The 15,275-nt window shown below is 41.8% G+C and overlaps 1 pseudogene; it reads right to left on the bottom strand.

Moving 5' to 3' along the window:
- Positions 1-3,360: 3,360 nt before the first annotated feature.
- LOC110316094 overlaps positions 3,361-15,275 on the bottom strand; it is a 70,586-nt pseudogene continuing 58,671 nt past the window's right edge.

The raw sequence follows: 15,275 nt of genomic DNA, 5'->3' as shown, positions 1-15,275 counted from the left end.
CCTCTATTGTAGCCCAGGTCCTTTCCAGGAAGTTCATTTCTACACTCACCCCTGCTCATAGCCACACTTCCTTAGCGATCTCAGTTGTCACTGTTTTACAGAACTTGTCTTTAAGGAGTTCTCAAGAGTTTCTCGCTTCTATGGACCGTTATGGTTTGACTACAAAGCACAGGCTCACGTTTGGAACACTTGTCCAGCGGATGGTGCTGTTTTTGGAGGTTGTGATATCTTCAGGAGATGGGGCACAGTGGATAGGAGTAGGTCACTGGGGTTGGGCTTTGAAGGTTATACCTGGCCTTTGACTTCTGTTGTCCTCATTCTGCTTCCTGTTCCACTGTGATATGAACAGCCTCCACCTTGTGTTCCTGCCACCACGATGGGAGATTAGTCATACCTGGCCCCATCATAATGGCTCAAGTCCTCTGAATCAGGAGTCACAATAAATATTTCCTTCCTCAGGTTGTTTGGGTCATGTATTGTTGCCACAGTGACAGAACAGTAGCTAAGACAGACTCAATTTTATCCCTTACTCCAACTACATTAACTGAAATACTAAACTACACCATCGTTGAGACTGTATTTGGAGGCTAGTCTCTAGGATAGTTAGTGAGATAATAGAGTTAATTGAGCTCACAAGGGTGGAGGTCTCAATCAGATGGAGTGGAAACTTTTTAATAAGAGGAAGAGGTCTGGACTACCGGTAACTCAATAGTGCACTGCTTTTCCGACACATACAAGAACCCGGGTTGAATACTGAAATCCTTGCATGGCACCACATGTACAGAAAAAAACCTATGTGAGTATCCAGCAAAAAATAAGCCATCTTCAACCCAGAAAAGAGGCCCCCGAAAGCCTACGCTGATGTTATCTTGAGCTTGGGTGTCTAGCTTCCAGAACTATGAGCTAGTAACGTCTCTGTTGTTTAAGTCACACAGTGTGTACTTGTATGGCACCTCAAGCACACTAATAGACTATTATCATTACTTTTTTCAACTCACATTCCTTCCTATTTTGCTTCATTTAAAGGTCTGATGTTACAACTTCTTTGACTTTCCACTGTTGAAAGTTTCAAACATTTACTGTATTCCAAACGCTGACGACCTATCATGCTTGCCATCCTGACGACATTCAATAGAGTCCATCATCACTTCCTTCTTGAGGTAATTGGATTGAAAACCATCATGCACAGTGCTTCCAGCTTCCTTCTCTTTCTTTTTCTTCTTCTTACTCTACACTGCCATCTCTCTTCTACCTAAATGCTGAGGCTCTCTCCTGGGCTGCCATCCTTCCTCAGTTTATCTGGTTTTCCAAGTTAGTCCTCTTTGGCACATGGTTTTTACATAGTACTCGTAATGGTGACATTTTTTTTCTAAATCTTTATATTCGACTCTGATTTCATCTTTAATCTTCAGATTTTTTCTCTAAAGTCTATATTTGAAAGATGCACATGAATACTAAATAATTGCCCCAGTGGATGTTTTGTTTGGTATCATGGCTCTGTTATTGCTACAGTTGTTCAGCTAAATATCTGAATGACCACCATGATCATTCCTTTCTACATTTGTTCTCACACTAATCAGCAGCTGCTGATTTAGTCTGGATGCCTGAATCTTTACCCCCAACTCTTACATCTATAGGAGAAATCTTCTGTCCTCAGCTTCAGTTTGCACGGATTCTAACAGAATATCTTGTAGCATGTAGAACACATTTTGCAAAAAGGAACGATATCATGACCCACTAACTGCTTTAATGATTTCTCCAATGGCCCCTCCTGTGGTCAGAATAAAATCTACAGCAAAGACCCTACAGCATTGGCCGGCTGCTGCCTTTTAAGTTTTCTCAGTGAGAGACTCAGACTTTAAGCCTCTATTGAACCTTTCTCTAGGTACAGTTTCCAGTTCTTCACTGTACTGAGTTTGTCGAGTGCTTTTTATGGGGCACTCCGAGTTGCTGCCGAACACTGTGTCTGTACTAGGTGAGATGCTCTTCTGCACTTTGTCATTTATTCTTTTAATAATGACATGGTCTTCTTACATGGTTTGATTTAACCGTCTTGAGTAAATTCCACTAACTCATCGATTAAGATTTGTCGGATTTAGTTTGCAGGTATTTTGTTTTGTTTTATTATGTCTTTTTGTTTTGGGTAGCAGCATAATAATGGCCTTACAGAATAAGACAGAAACTTTTTGCTCCTGGTCTAGATCTTTCTGAGTATTCTATTTTAAAAGCTTGGTATTATTATTATTTCTTTAATATAGGAGGGAACTCGTCAAAGGAACCAACTGGTTTGGGGGATTATTTTCCCCACTGATTGCATTTCTTTAATTGTTCTAAGTTGATTTGAGTGTTTTACTTCTTTTTTGAGTCAGTTTTGTAGTTTTGATATGTCAAAGCACTTGTTGAAGTAAACCAGCCCGTTCGTTGTATGTAGTGCTCCTCGAAAGTCCTTATGCCTTTCTGATCACAGGCTCTGTAGGGGGATGAAGCCCTCTCTCACTCCTTAGTATTCTAGGCCTCTTTTCTCTTCTCATAGCCTATGTAGTGAAAGGTTTGTCAGTTTTACTGGTGATAATTTGTGTTGATATATATGTATATAATATATGCATGTATGTATACAACACATATATGTATATGTGTATACACACACACATACCTTTAATTCTAACTACTTCATTCTTTCTGCTTCCTTCGCATTTAGGTTTTTTTTTTCCTCTTTTTTTTCCAGCTCCTCAAAGTAAAAAGTTAGGCAATTGATTTGAGGTTTCTTACTCTTTCTAAAATACAGACATTTATTCACTCATAAATAGCTTTTAGCTTTATTTCCTTAAATTTTGATATGTTTTTATGTCTACTTTAATCTTCAAGTATTATATAAGTATTGTCATTTCTTTTTTGACTCAGTAGTTATTTGGAATACTGTTTAATTTACCCAAATATCTGTTTGTCTTTGGTTTCTAATTTCAATCCATTGTAATCAGAGGTCATATTTTGTACTACTGTGGTCTTTTAATTGTAGTCAGTCACATTTATGGCTTAACCTATGGTCTGTTCGGAGGCTCTCCTGCACACTTAAGAACACTCTTCTTCTTAAGTGTTTGTGGAAAGTTAGGTAAATGATTGCTAGGTCTATTTATTTCATGGTGTTGACTTCTGTTTCTTTAGTTGATATTTTTCCTGGTTATTATGCATGAAAGTCAGCTATTAAAGACCCAGAGTAGTGTGGTGAAATTATATATTTTTCCCACCTTAGTTTCTTCTGATTTTGAAATCCTCCCATTAGAGACCGATGTGCTCATTATTGTTAGTGCCCTCATGGACAAGCCATTTATCATAATGTTCTCTTTAATAACAGAATTTGCTTTAAGATCTGTCATGTTCCATGTTAATTGTCAGCTTGAGAGATTCTAGAATCACCTCGGAGATGGGCCTCTGGGCGTGCCAGTGGCGGGTTGTGTCGCGGCTGGAAGAGGGGTCCTGACTGTAGATGGAGCTATTCCCCGGGCAAAGGATGCTGGGAAGTCCACAGTGCGGATTGCACACAGAAAGGTTGCTGAGCACTGGGGAGTTTTCATTTCTGTTTCTTGACTGTGGACGATGACCCACCACAGCGTTTCGCTCCTGCCGCCTTGATTTCCCCTCCATTGTGGACTGAACCTCACACTGTGGACCGGAATAAACTGTCTCCCGGAAGTTACTTTTGTCTGGTTGTCTATTACAGCAACAGGAAAAAAACGGAGGTCTAATTTGTCAGATGTTAGCAAAGCCATTCTAGCATACTGATTACACCTTTCTCTTTCCCCTCTCTTTCTGTGTATTTACTGTTTATAACTTTACCCGTTCTTTTTGCTTTTCAGCTTATTTGTGATTTCAGATCCAGAGAATGACTCTTGTAGAGTTATAAAGATATATAGTTGGATCATGCAATAAAAAAAAAAAAAAAAAAAAAGAGAGCCGGGCGTGGTGGCGCAGGCCTTTAATCCCAGCACCCGGGAGGCAGAGGCAGGCGGATTTCTGAGTTCGAGGCCACCCTGGTCTACAAAGTGGGTTCCAGGACAGCCAGGGCTATACAGAGAAACCCTGTCTCAAAAAACAAACAAACAAACAAACAAAACAACAACAAAAAAAACAAAATAAAAAAAGAGAGAGATGCAGCCTGGAAATGTTTGCCTCCTGATGAGAATGTTTAATTCATTAAATTTAATGTCTTTCTGATGCTAGGATTTGTTGTCTATGTCATTTTCTCTGACTAAAGGACCTCTTTAAAATTCCTTTCTCCAAATATAGTCACATTCTGAAGTGTACTTAAGATTCTAATATGTGAGTTTTAGAGAGACGCAGCATCGTAATTCTATTGATAGTTATTTGTGACAAGGTTTTTATTTCTCCATGTGATTTGAGTTACTGTTTTGTGTCCTTTTATTTCCACCAAAAGGACACTCTGAGAATTCATTTTAAAGGGGGTCTGCCTGCAGCGAACTTGTGCTTGGGTTTATCTTTTTAGTGCTTTGAATGCCTCTCCTCATGATTTCTGGCTTTCCATTGAGAAATTAGCAATGCATAACTTTGAGGCTCCTTTGTGTGTGATGAGCCACAACCCCATCCTCACCCCCACTCCTGGCTTCACTAGTCCTTTTGTCTGCCTGTAGCTGTCTCCATTTTGCTTGGATTTCGTTGTTTCTTAGATGTCTCATTAATGGTTTCACCATCTTTGGGAAATCTGCTGCCATTATTTCCTCGAGCACCACTTCTGTCCCCTTGCCCTCCTCCTTCTGCACATCCCGCTGTGTGCACCATGATCATCCCGCTGTGTGCACCGTTGATCATCCCGCTGTGTGTACCTTGATCATCCCGCTGTGTGCACCTTGATCATCCCGCTGTGTGCACCGTGAGCATCCCGCTGTGTGCACCTTTGATCATCCCGCTGTGTGCACCGTGATCATCCGGGTGTGCCAGCGTGAGAATCCCGCTGTGCGCACCGTGATCATCCCGCTGTGTGCACCGTGATCATCCCGCTGTGTGCACCATGATCATCCCGCTGTGTGCACCGTGATCATCCAGCTATGTGCACCTTGATCATCCCGCTGTGTGCACCTTGATCATCCCGGTGTGCGCAGCATGAGCATCCCGATGTGTGCACCGTTGATCATCCCGCTGTGTGCACCGTGATCATCTCGCTGTGTGCACCGTGATCATCCCGCTGTGTGCACCGTGATCATCCCGCTGTGTGCACCATTGATCATCCCGCTGTGTGCACCTTGATCATCCAGCTGTGTGCACCTTGATCATCCAGCTATGTGCACCTTGATCATCCCACTGTGTGCACCTTGATCATCCTGGTGTGCGCAGCATGAGCATCCCGCTGTGTGCACCGTGATCATCCCGCTGTGATCATCCGGCTGTGCGCACTGTGAGCATCCCGCTGTGTGCACTACAATGCTTTACTGATACCATCTTTCTGCTGTCATACTGTTCTCATCCCTTCCCCTAATTCTCCGGGTTTTGTTTGTTTTGCCTTTTTTTAGATGGGGTTTCTCTGTGTACTCTTACCCAGTGAGTCACTCTATACACCATGATGGCTTTTGAACACAGAATCCCACCTGCTTCTGCCTCCCGTGTGCTGGAATTAAAGGTGTCCAAGATCAAGGATTCTTTAGGAACAGTTTTGGCTTGATGGTTCTTGTTTGCAGCGTTTCTTGTTGTTGTTGCAGACATTGCTAAGCAACTATTTTTGTTTAACTTTTGACAAATTCATTGTGGACAAAATGATCACAATAAGCAAAGAAAAGTGAGAAAAGAAAGAAAGAAAGAAAGAAAGAAAGAATAGATAGATAGATAGATAGATAGATAGATAGATAGATAGATAGACAAATCGACAGACCAATCCAGTGAAGTCCATAGGACACTGCCAAAGCAGGTCAGACAATGACAGCAGGTTTGGTGGCTTGGCAAAACTCTGGACTCTTACTGTCCATGGCTCTCAGGTTTCTGTCTTTCACTTTGACCGTAAGACGGTTGGTCTTTAAGGCTACTGAAATTTGGGAGAAGACATGAGGTTAGGAAATTCAAATTAACATGACTCTCACAGATTTCACTAAGATTACACAATGTTTCCTGATTATACCGTTAGTGAGATGGCTTGTGTATAAAAGCACTGGCTATTAAAGCCCACACCAACTTTTACCCCCAGAAAACACATCCCTCTGACCCAACCTCAAACACACAAACATACTACACCCCAAAGCAAAGCAAAGCAAAGCAAAACAAAACAAAACCAAGAATCTGTTTTTCCATGATTTTCATCACTTCTGCTATCAGGTGTCTGATATGATTTCTTCGCCTTTATCCCGTTTAGGCTTTATAGAGTTTCTTGACTATGTAGCTTAAGGTCTTCCTAGTCCATTTGCTGTTGATACTATAACAAAACATCTGAGCCTGGGTAAAAATAATTTTATTTTGCTCATGGTCTGAAAGCTAGAAGTCCAAGATTAGTTGCTAGCATCTTAGTTTCTAAGGGAAAAAGGGGAAAGGGTGTCATAGTGCTTCAGCTTGTGATAGAAAATGGGAGATCTGGGGGAAGTATGTAAAAGAAGACTAAAATTCTGTGACCTGCTTTCAAAGGCACTAATTTATTCATGAGCTCTCTAGCCCCTCATCCAAATATATTTCACTAGACCCTATCACTCAGTGCCATTACACAGGGAGCCAAGCCTCAACATTACTTACGGTAGAAATGAATCTTGGCATGTCTTTTGAGAGGTTTGGAAAATCTTTAGTCACTATATACATTTTTTTCATACAGAATATTTTGAGCATGTTTTCCCCCTCCTCCAACTCCTCCCTGGATCTTCCCTCCTGATCTGTCTGTCTAATTCTGTATTCTCTCTTTCTTTATCTCTCTCACACATCCATATCTCTTTATCTAACTCCATTACTCTATCTTTTTAAAAAAAAACCCACAAAAATAAAAATCAAAAACAAGCAAAAGACAAAAAAAATAACAAAACAATACAAAAAGCACACACACACACACACACACACACACACACACACACACACACACGTTCCTTCTTTGTTGGCCAATAACTTCTGAGCAAGGGGCCTGCCATAAAATATGGTTGATATAGCCAGTCATCAATTTTCTCCTTGTTGGCAGGTATCAATTTCAATTAAGTTTCATGGTTAGGAGAGGGACCCAGTGTCCGATTCTCCTTCCTAGTGTTTGAACTTCATCTGGCTTGGATCAGTGAAGGTCTTATGCCTACTGTCACAGTTTCTTTGAGTTTAGATGTGCATCAATCCTGTTGTGTCTGTAAGACACGATATCCTTGGAGTCCTCCATCACTTCTGGCTCCTATAGTCTTTCTGCCTCCTCTTCCACATAGCCTTGAGGGGAGTGGTTTGATGAGGACACCTCATTTAGGAAGGAGTTCTCCAAAGTCTCTCACTCTCTGCGCTTTGTCTAGTTGTGGGTCTCTGTGTTAGTTCCCATCTAAGAGGAAGCTTCTCTGGAGAGGGCTGAGTGATGCACTGAGCTACGGATATAGCAATTAGTAGCTATTTTATTGCTATGTTCTTTTAGCAGAATAGAAACCTTTTAGTAGGTTTTCCTCTGGGCTCATTGACCTTTATAAACTTAGGTTCTTGGCTACTTTAGCACTGTCAGGGATGTGTTTTACCTTGTAAAGTGAGCCTTAAACCAGAAAGCTGTTGGTTACTGCCATGACATTTGTGTCACTAGTGCAACAGTATGTTTGCAGTGGTCCCTGCTTGTAGGTGGCAGGGTTTATAGATAGATGGTTACCTTTCTCTTCTGGTAGCATGCAGAGTTTCCCCCTATATCTTGAATGAAAGTCAGTGGGGGTGAAGATTTGACCTAGGCGCTAGCTCAACTCTAAGTTCAATGCCATGTGCAAGTATCCCCTTCAGCAGTTTCAGCCACTATCCTTTAATAATTGCTCATGCCTCATTTTATTTCCCTTTTATGGTCGTGTCATAATATATGCACTTCCATCTGATGTCACACACTATTTTCTGCATTTTTCCTTATTTTAGACTTCTGTGATTCTGGTCAGAAGACATTTCTATTAACATATCTTCCAGTTCACCAATTCTCTTTTTGACTACATTAAGCTTACTCATTGCTGTGTTCTTTACCCAAAATTTTTACATTTTTTCAATTCTATAATTTCTGTACATGTAGTTTTGCTATTTTTAGTTCAGTGAAATTCTTTATCTTCTTTTTCTCAACATACATACTAAAGGAATTTTAGAATTCTATTCTCTGCTCTCTAATCGGTGAGTCTATTTGTGCCTAGGTAGTATTTATTGATTGAATGGTAATGCCATGCATGGAAAACTGTACAGGCTCTAGAAAATGTTGATTTCTTACAGAGAGAAGACAGAGTGATTATTCCCTCAATTTAAGGACCGAGATGGCTTAAAACTTGTACTCTTCTCTCGAATAGTTATACCAGTTATACCTGAAATATGCTATCTTAGAGCCAAGTTAGTCATTTTATTTTAAATGTAATTATTTTGTTTGATCAACTTTGTAAAAGCCATAATAGGCTTCAGTCTTATGTTGCATGCCTGAGCACCGTAGTTTCTTATGCCTTACTTAGTAAACAAAAAACAAAACAAAACAAACAAACCAAAAAACCAATGGGTTATATTTTGCTAAATTTCTATTTCCACATGAACATTTGAACATTCAGTCATGTTTCCATTGTCTACTTTCATTTTGAAATTGTGCTTTTCCTGGAAACAGAAAGACAGAAAACTAAGAATTGAAATTATGGTCATCTGGATTGTTTCCCTTTCTCTGTCTTTTCTTAATTTATTCTTTCTCTACATTGGTTTCTTCCTTACATAGTCAGATTTTCCTAAACTTGGCTTGTCTGCTCCTAGGGTTCTTAACAGCATCTCAGTAGAGTTCTCCCTCATCTCTGAATCCGTTCACGTGATCAGAGCTGAGTGCCTCATGTCAGTGACCGAATAGTGTGGAGCAAAGCCCCTCAGTCTCTTCCAGTCACTGTAAAAGAATTCCTTAGAATCAGTAGCTTGCAGATGACAGATTTTTATCGCTTGCAGTTTGAGGTGTTGAGAAGATCAAGATCAGGACATCGTCTTCTTGCTGTGTTCTCACACAGAACAAGCAGCGAGCCAGCTTGGAGCGTAGTGTGGACTGCTCTTATGAGGTCATGGATTTCTTTCATGAGGTCTTGCCGCTCCTGATTTGATCTCTTCTGCAATGCTCCATTTCTCAATGGTCTTGGGATTAGGCGCCATAATACAAGTTTGTGGAAACCCCAAATATCCAGATCCCAGCAACACCATGAAGCTAGTGGATCAGTCTTAGCTACCTGGAACTGTCAACAGTCAAGCTGAGCAGTTTAGCAAAGGAATTCTAAGCTCTTCCCAGAAATCAGAAGAGATTTGCCAGCAAAAACAAAATGCCTGCCATGGTTACTCTTATCAGCTCATGGGCGTTAGAGACTTACCAATGGAAACAAACATCTAAGTATGTCACATGCTTATCAAATGAAAATCTCTAAGGGAGTTGTCTAGAAAACTATATGTGTATGTCTCATATATGCATCCCAACTGCAGTCTCCCCTCCTTCCTCACCTCCCAGTCCCTCCCCTTTTCTCTCCTGCAAATCCACTTCTTCTTTGTTTCCCTTCAGAAAAGGACAGGCCTCCCAGGGATAGCAACCAAACATGGCATACCAAGTTGCAATAAGACTAGGAACCTCTCCTCATACTAAGGCTGGATGAGCCAACCCAAAAGGAGGAAAATGTTCCAAAAATAGGCAAAAGAGTCAGAGACAACCCCTGTTTGTACTGTTAGGAGTTCCGTAAGTAGACCAAGCTACACAGCATATATGCAGAGACCCTAGGTCAGAGCCATGCAGGCTCCTTGACTGTCAATTCAATTTCCGTGAGCCCATACAGCCCAGGATAGTTGGTTGTGTGGGTTCTCTTGTAGTGTTCTTGACCCCTCTGGCTCAAAAAAATCCTTCCATCCCCACTTCTCAGGATTTCCTGAGCTCCACCTAATGTTTGGCTGTGGGTCTCTGCATATGTTCCCGTGAGTTGATGCATGTAGCCTCTCTGATGATGATTAAGCTAGGCTCCAGTCTACAAGTACAGCAGGGTACCATTAGGAATCAACTAAATCCTTCCTTTCTTCCTCTCTTCACTCCTTCTTTCCAAGCCTTTTATCATGAAGGAGTGTTGTATTTCGTTAAAGGTTTTTCAGCATCTAATGAGATGGTCATGTGTTTTGTTTTGTTTCTTTCAGTTTGTTTATATGGTGGATTACACTGACAGATTTTGATCATCTCTGGGATGAAGACTACTTGATCATGGTAGAAGATCATTTAGATGTGTTCTTGGATTTAGTTTGTGAGTATTTTATTGAGTATTTTTGCATCTATGTTCATGAGGGAAATTGGTTTGTAATTTTCTTTCTTTGTTGAGTGTTTGTGTGGTTCAGGTTATCAGGGTGACTGTTTTCATAAAATGAATTTGGCAATATTCCTTCTGTTTCTATTTTTGTGGAATTATTTGTGGAGTATCGATATCAGATCTTCTTTGAAAGTCTGGTAGAATTTTGTGCTGAAACCAACTGGTCCTGTGCCTCTCTCGGTGAAGCGAAGATCAATGAACAGGTGTTGCACAGCTAGCCACACCAGCAAGCCAAGCTCTGTCTCCATCACTCTGTGGAGTCCTATTTATACCCTCCAAACATCACGTGTCCTCCACGTGCCTTGCCTCAGCACATGCATCCAATCAGCCTGAGTCTGCAGAGTCCCGACACACTACACAGTGTAAGGTGGACCAATACATTCATGTGGTTAGCAAAGAATCCCTCATCACGTGTCCTTTCACGTGCTTGCCTTAGCAGAACATCTCTCTTCTGTGTCAGCTTCAGTGAAATGTTCCTTCACAAGTATGTATGCCTTAGTCTTTCACCAGTGTTCACTTCAGGAAAACACTCCTTCACATGTGTGCCCAAGTCAAACATCATCTAACACAACTGACTCTACAAAGAACACTTAAACATCTGTTTTGGCTTTGCAACCAGACATCTTCAGCAGATAAAGGGCACAATGAGCACTCAGGGGTCCCTGCTTACTGCAACCCAGTTGTGTTGACTATTTAACTGTGTGGTACATGAATTGACTTTGAGAAAAGCAAAATGCCTCAGTGTCTTCCTGGTGTTTCTGTGAGGGTAAGATAATTTCACATGTGCCAATGCTCTTACAGATCTGAGTTTCAGAGCCAGCACGTACCAACCCTGAAGGAATCCAACACACAACAAATACCCAGTTATGTGCGGTTCTCATTGGCTTCAGATTGCACTTCCTGGCAATAATAATAAAGGCAACAATATCTACAGCAATAACTTGTAATAAAATTAACATCTATTAAGGTTTTTTTTATGGGAAACACTTTATATGGATAGTTTTATTAAATCATATAAAATCACGGAAGTAGTGGCAATAATAAGTCTTATTTTATGACGAGGAAATGGAATTACCAAGGAAATTAAGTAATCTCCCCAAGTTCACAGAGCTATAGAATGCCAGAGATAGGATTTCAGGACAGTCAGTTTGTCTCCATCCACATCCAACCTACCCTTTTGTTCTAGTGACTAATGGATTTACAGTGCCAGTCGGGATATGTTCAATGGGGATGCATTTAGTTAACACATAGGAGGATGGGAGTAGCGGGATTGAATAAAGGCTGAGTCAATGGCTTTGACTTCATTGACTCTGTACTCCACTGGGTTAAATGAGCTCAGCCGACTTGGTGTCTCAGCGCACTCAGGAATGATGAAAGCCTTGCCCCTGAGTTAAAGGCTGTTGGCCTGGGAAAGAAGAGGCATTAGGAAGCCCTTCTGTTGGTTGTGGGATGGAGTAGATTCACAGAATAAAGGCCAAGAACATTCGAGTGACAACCTGTGCCCGTTAAGCTCACTGACAGCCAGAGCAGAGCTTGTTCATTTATGGGCACCATGGAGAAGCCCTTATTATTCAACCTGTGTCTCCAAGGGAAATGTTTTCACCATTTAAAACAAAAAGCAGTTTGTCTCCACATCAATTTAAATCTTGTCGAAATGATGACGGAATCTTCACAGACCTTTTTCTCCATTGTCACCAGCCTTTGGGAAAGTTGGATGTTGTCCCGTGTGCCCCAAAGTGTTTTGAATTTGATGAGCAACCCTGAGTCCATTGACCGTGGATCAATTTGAACTTTCCAGCGCTACCTCATCTTACTTTTTCTAAGAGATACAGACAAAAGGAAAAGAAAGAATCAGCCTCAAAGACCCTCAGGAATGAGCCCCCCAGCTGGCTTTCTCTGTAGTTGTTGTCATCCCTGAGAAATGCACATATCTGTTGCAAAAAAAAGCAGGAGCTGTGGCATGCTCACTGACGATGGGTCAAGCCTCCCGCAGGACTGTGTGAATGGAATTCAGTATACACTGCAGCTTAAAAATATTGTAAGAGCATACCATTTTTCTTTCTTTCTTATTCTTCTATACTTGGATCCCTGTGGGGAGCAAGTGAGGGTAGAGTCTGAGGGTGTAAAGAGATGGAAAAGCATCAGGGATTTCCGGAGAGCCCTCTGTGCAGCCTTGAAAGTTCTCATTTGTCCACCACACTTGATAGATCAGTTTAGTCCAGAGCTCACTGATACGGGAGAGATATTGACTTGTCCCATTGTGCAAACACAGAAAGGCCCAACCCCAAAGCCTTGCCTCTGACCCCGAGCCCCATGGTCTATGAGCTGTGGGGTTGAGACAAGAAACTGCTAGAGCCAACAATGGCCCTGACAACCATACGTTATTGACTCAGACTGATTGGAAATTAAAGCACCAACCCGGGAGGAAATCCTGCAAAGAGCTCGGGGTGTGCTCGGATGCTCTGTGCTGACCATCTCACTGAGTCATTATTCGTTGAGGAGAAGCAGACAAACTACCAAATGCTTTTTGTCCTCTTTCCTTAGTGAAGTTTGGCATTGACTAAGGTGCTGTGAGAAGATGAATGTTTCGTCTCTACCTTCCGATTCGTGTGACTTTGGGGAAGCCTTATAATCTCTGGGCAGCTCCATTTAATTAGTTTGTGAGAAGTGAGTTCTATTGCCCACTTTCTGAATCACCCACGACAGCTCTGGACCGTGATATGGACATTCATCCATGGGTTCGGAGCCCGAGGTGAGATGCTGAGGAAAGCAGGAGCTCACTTCTTCCTTAATCCTTCCTTGGATCCTTTTTGTATCCAACAGACAACAGTGTAGCACAGATCTGTCCTGTCTTGTTCTAGGTATCTTCCTTCCCCAAATATTATCAGGGACTTGTGTTCATAAGGTAGCTTGTACTCCCTCTGCTGGCTGGCTGGCTGGCTGGCTTGTATTTCCACTCCTTAAAAGTTGTTTACTTTCAGTAAAGGAAGTTTATCATGGGTGCTTTTAGTTTTTTTTTTTTTTTTTTGTGAGTACAACTTAGACAAAGCTTTTGATACTGTGTTTTCTGTGTCTGCAAGACTTACCATTTTCTTTAGCGAAAACAAATATAGTCCGGGTTCCTAGCATTGCTAGCCAACTCCAATGAGTGACGTGAGATAGGAATAAGAGGACCATGAAGTATTAGCCGCTGCCATAAAACACTGAGAGGCTGATCTGGGAACACGGGAGGAATCGGATTTTAATGACAGCCAGAATCATCAAAGATTTGCTCGAATTCGTCAGTTCGTAGTAATATCATGTACCTATCAGGCCAGGAGACTCAAGCTCTACATTCTGCTTGTGTTCTTCATTGGGCATGCTTTAGTGTTCGGCGATATAATGTAGACAAGAAGAAATGCTATCTTGAAGAGAGTTCTAGCTAGTGAATTTAAAATGAGAGCACGGGAGTTCTAAGGTTGTTTGCAGTTGCTAATTGACTAATAGGTTCTCAGTGTGGCCATCAAATCCCACCAGCCAACCAGCTCTCCGTTGCTTCCTGGTGAGAGAACAGACTGCCACTGTGACGACGCCAGAGGTGTGGAATCAGTGATTGATAAGTCCTTGGATCCAGGTGCCAGGAGACAGGAGCGCCAAAGGGCCCAGCCAGGAAGAGAAAGGGGGAGATGTCTCTGCTGCTTCTGTTGGCTGGGTTTTGAGCTCGGCTACATACATTCAATTTTGCCAAAACTCACAAGAATTTCTTCTTATGTATAATTTTGTATATTCATTTGATTTTCTATTTCATTTAATCTGGTTTACCCTCTTAGAGTTCATTATAGGTTTAGATTAGTACTGGATAGTGATAATGTGAGAAACTATTTCAGATAAAGGTACTTAAGAAACAACTGGTTTTATCTTGTGTGCCTCCTTCACCCAGGTACTGGGCTAGTTTTCCTCACAGGATTTATTGAGCACCTACTATGTGCTGGGCAGTTCTTACACACTGCTCCTTACCTCCTCAAAGGACACGTTGTTCCTGTAAACCTCAGTATCGTTACCCTGACTTTGCAGATGAGGACAACGAGGTCCTGAAAAGGACAACCATTTTCTCCAAGTCACTTAGTTACTTGTGAAAACTGAGCTGAAGCCACACACTGAGTTCTATTTCTCTTACCACAGGACACACATTCATTATCTGCCCGCACTATTGCAGTTTTCATTATGTAACTGAAGCATCATTTTCTACACTAACTTCGTAGTGAAGTGGACCACTGGACTTGAGTTTCAGTGTGAGTTATAAGATTCGTTGCTTTGGGGTTAGCTGTCTTCATGCATAGCTATTTTGGCAAGCAGATGGAAGCGTATTTGAACATTAAAAATTACAGCGTTGGGAGCAGTGGTTCTCAACCTTCCTAATACTGAGACCCTGTAACACAGCTCCTCATGTTGTGGCAGCCCCCAGTCATATAATCACTTTGATAACTGTGATGATGCTACTGTTATGAGTGGTAAATATCTGATATGTGGTCCTAAGGGATCATGACCCCTGTGTTGAGAACCACTGCTTAGGGGCTAGGAAGACTCAGCTGGTAAAGTGAGAGCATGAAGAACTGGGTTCGAGTCCCAGCATCCATGTGAAAACACACGCAGGGCTGCATACACTTGCAACCTCAGGGCTTGTAGGCAGAGACACAAGGATCTCTAGGGTTCCCTGGAAAGGCTTAGGGACCAGTGAGAGCCTCTGTGTCAAAAATGTCTAAGCAACAACACATGGTCTTCCCCTCCACATTCATGCATTCACGCGTGCGCACACACACACACACA

Source organism: Mus pahari, chromosome 2 (assembly GCF_900095145.1).
Source record: "Mus pahari chromosome 2, PAHARI_EIJ_v1.1, whole genome shotgun sequence".
Classification (NCBI taxonomy): Eukaryota; Metazoa; Chordata; class Mammalia; order Rodentia; family Muridae; genus Mus; species Mus pahari.
This window is presented reverse-complemented; position numbering and strand designations above follow the sequence as displayed.